Source organism: Loxodonta africana, chromosome 3 (genome assembly GCF_030014295.1).
Source record: "Loxodonta africana isolate mLoxAfr1 chromosome 3, mLoxAfr1.hap2, whole genome shotgun sequence".
Taxonomy (NCBI): Eukaryota; Metazoa; Chordata; class Mammalia; order Proboscidea; family Elephantidae; genus Loxodonta; species Loxodonta africana.
Window position 1 is genome coordinate 38309998 of NC_087344.1, and position 2818 is coordinate 38312815.

Here is a 2818-nt window from a genome sequence, read left to right on the forward strand (position 1 = left end):
TGAAGAGGAATTGAAACACTTACTGACGAAGATCAAAGGCCAGGGCCTTCAGTATGGATTACACCTCAACATAAAGAAAACAAAAATCCTCACAACTGGACCAATATACAACATCATGATAAATGGAGAAAAGATTAAAGTTGCCAAAGATTTCATTTTACTTGGATCCACAGTCAACAGCCATGGAAGCAGCAGTCAAGAAATCAAAAGGCGACGATGTTCTTTGCAGAGATGCCATGGTCTTCTGCTTCAACAGTGCTTGGATGGAACTCGGTTCTCGTCAACCTCCCTCAAACCAGCCGCTCCCAGTCACCCTTCCATGACTTCCTCACAGCAGTCCCCTTGGATGTCCCAAGGCCTCCACTGCCATACCACTACTGCCTCTCCTCAACAGCTGCCATGACAATGGTGTCCCCATCGCTGTTGCTTCAGAACTACAGTCAGGACTCAAAGGCTGCCCTCGGCCCCCAGATAAACCTGGAGCTCTATGCCTCCTATGTCCACCTGTCCATGTCTTACTACTTTGACTGCGATGATGTGGTTTGAAGAATTTTGCCAAATATTTTCTCCACCAATCTCACAAGGAGAGGGCCCATGCTGAGAAAGTGATGAAGCTGCAGAACCAAAAAGGTGGCGGTCTCTTCCTTCAGGATATTAAGAAACCAGAATGTGATGACCAGGAGAGTGGGCTGAATGCAATACAGTGTGCATTACACTTGGAAAAAAGTGTGAGTCAGTCACTACTGGAACTGTACAAACTGGCCACTGACAGGAATGAACCCCATTTGTGGGACGACATCATTGAGGCTCATTACTTAAATGAGTAGGTGAAATCCATCAAAGAATTGAGTGACTATGTAACCAACTTGCTCAAGATGGGGGCCCAAGGATTCTGGTCTGGCAGAGTATCTTTTTGACAAGCACACCCTGGGAGACAGTGATGGAGAGAGCTATGCTTTAGCCTGGTTGCTCCATAGCCACAGAGGTGACTTCCATGATCACCAAGACAGCACATGCATGTTGGGTTTACGTTTACCTTTCCTATAAATTTTACCAAAGCATTCACTTAAGTTCCTTCATTTGTACGAGTCCTTCAAATAATTTGGTACCTTCCCTGCACCCCCTCCAAAAAAGAAAAGAAAATGGTGTATTTTATTGGGCAAATATGCTGTAGACGACCTCTTTAATGTGCTAAAAAGCAAAGATATCACTTTGAGGACTAAAGTGTACCTGACCTAAGCCATAGTTTTTTTGATTGCCCCATATGCATGTGAAAGCTGGACACTGAATAAAGAAGACCGAAGAAAAATTGATACCTTTGAATTATGGTGTTGGTGAAGAGTATTCAATGGACTGCCAGAGAAAGAACAAATCTGTCTTAGAAGAAGCACAGCCAGAATGCTCCTTAGAAGCAAGGATGGTGAGACTTCAATTCACATACTTTGGACATGTTATTAGAAGGGACCAGACCCTGAGAAGGACATCATGCTTGGTAAAGTAGAGAATCAGTGAAAAAAAGACTCTCAGTGAGATGGACTGACACAGGGGCTACAACAATGGGCTCAAACAGCAATGATTGTGAGGATGGTGCAGGACTGGGAGGTGCTTCATTCTGTTGTACATGGGGTCACTATGAGTCAGAACTGACTTGACAGCACCAACAACAATAACAGCAAGACGCTGATTCGTGCTTTTAGCTTCCAGAACTGTGAGAAAATAAATATCTGTTCTTTAAAGCCACCTACTTGTGGTATTTCTGTTATAGCAGCCCTGGGTGACCAAGACAGAAGGACTAAGTTAGGACAATTACTTAACAAGTGTATAGGGAAAAGAAAAGGGCTTTTAAGAGAAGAGTTTGCAACCAAGTGGAGGAAGCCAGTAAAGACAGAAAATGGAAGGTAGCAGGGGATTGTCTTTGAAGCAAGGTCTTCGGGGAGAAGGAAGGGGTAAACCTTCCCGCTGGTCTGAAGCTGAGGTTGGGTAGTGTCTTATTGGCTCCTGTAGCCCTGACACCTGAGTCATAGCAGGAGCTCAAGGGGCATGTGATGGGTGAAGAAAGATTGAAATGGGTGGTAGCGGCAGGCAGGAATAGCTCAGGAAAGGAATCCAAGTTGTGAGATATCTCTGTTATTTTGGCAGGTACTGGATTCATGAAACAGGAGAGCAGGAGGTATGGAGGGTCAGGACAGGTAAGTGAGGAGGGCCAGGAGGGCCAGTGCCTCTCAAACTTGGGGCCATGCCAGAATTATCCTAGGGGCTTATTCAAAATGCAGATTCCTGGGCCTTGCCCTCAGAGGTTCTGATTCAGAAGGGCTGGGGTTGGGCCCAAGAATCTACATTTTAGCAAGTCCACTTGGCTCTTGATTCTGATGCAGACTGTGCACTGTTCCCAGTCGGGAAACATCTTTCAGCCTCTTGTGCCCAGATACCAGAGACTGGCTCTAGAGACCGAAAACTGCTTCCTGGCTGTGAGGCAGCGTTCTCAAATCGGGGTGGTGCCCTGGGTGGTGCAAGTGGTTTGTGCTTGACTGCTAACTTAGATGTTGGTGGTTCAAATCCGCTCAGCAGTGACATGGAAGGAAGTCCCGGCAGTCTGCTTCTTTAAAGATTACAGCCATGAAAACCCTACGGGGCAACTCTACTGTGTAACACATGGGTTGCCACGAATTGGAATTGACTCAATGGCAATGTTCCTTTCCTTTTTTTTTTTTTTTGGTGAATCTCCAAACTCCTCTTTGCCTGTTTCTCTGACGGCTCCATGAATGGGCCAAGGACGCCCGGCATGGTATGTTCTGACCAGCATGCATTGTTTATCCTC

The 2818-nt window shown here is 45.9% G+C and overlaps 1 pseudogene; it reads left to right on the forward strand.

Moving 5' to 3' along the window:
- The first annotated feature begins 385 nt into the window (after positions 1-385).
- Positions 386-2528, forward strand: LOC100672532 (ferritin heavy chain-like; annotated as a pseudogene).
- Positions 2529-2818: the final 290 nt, after the last annotated feature.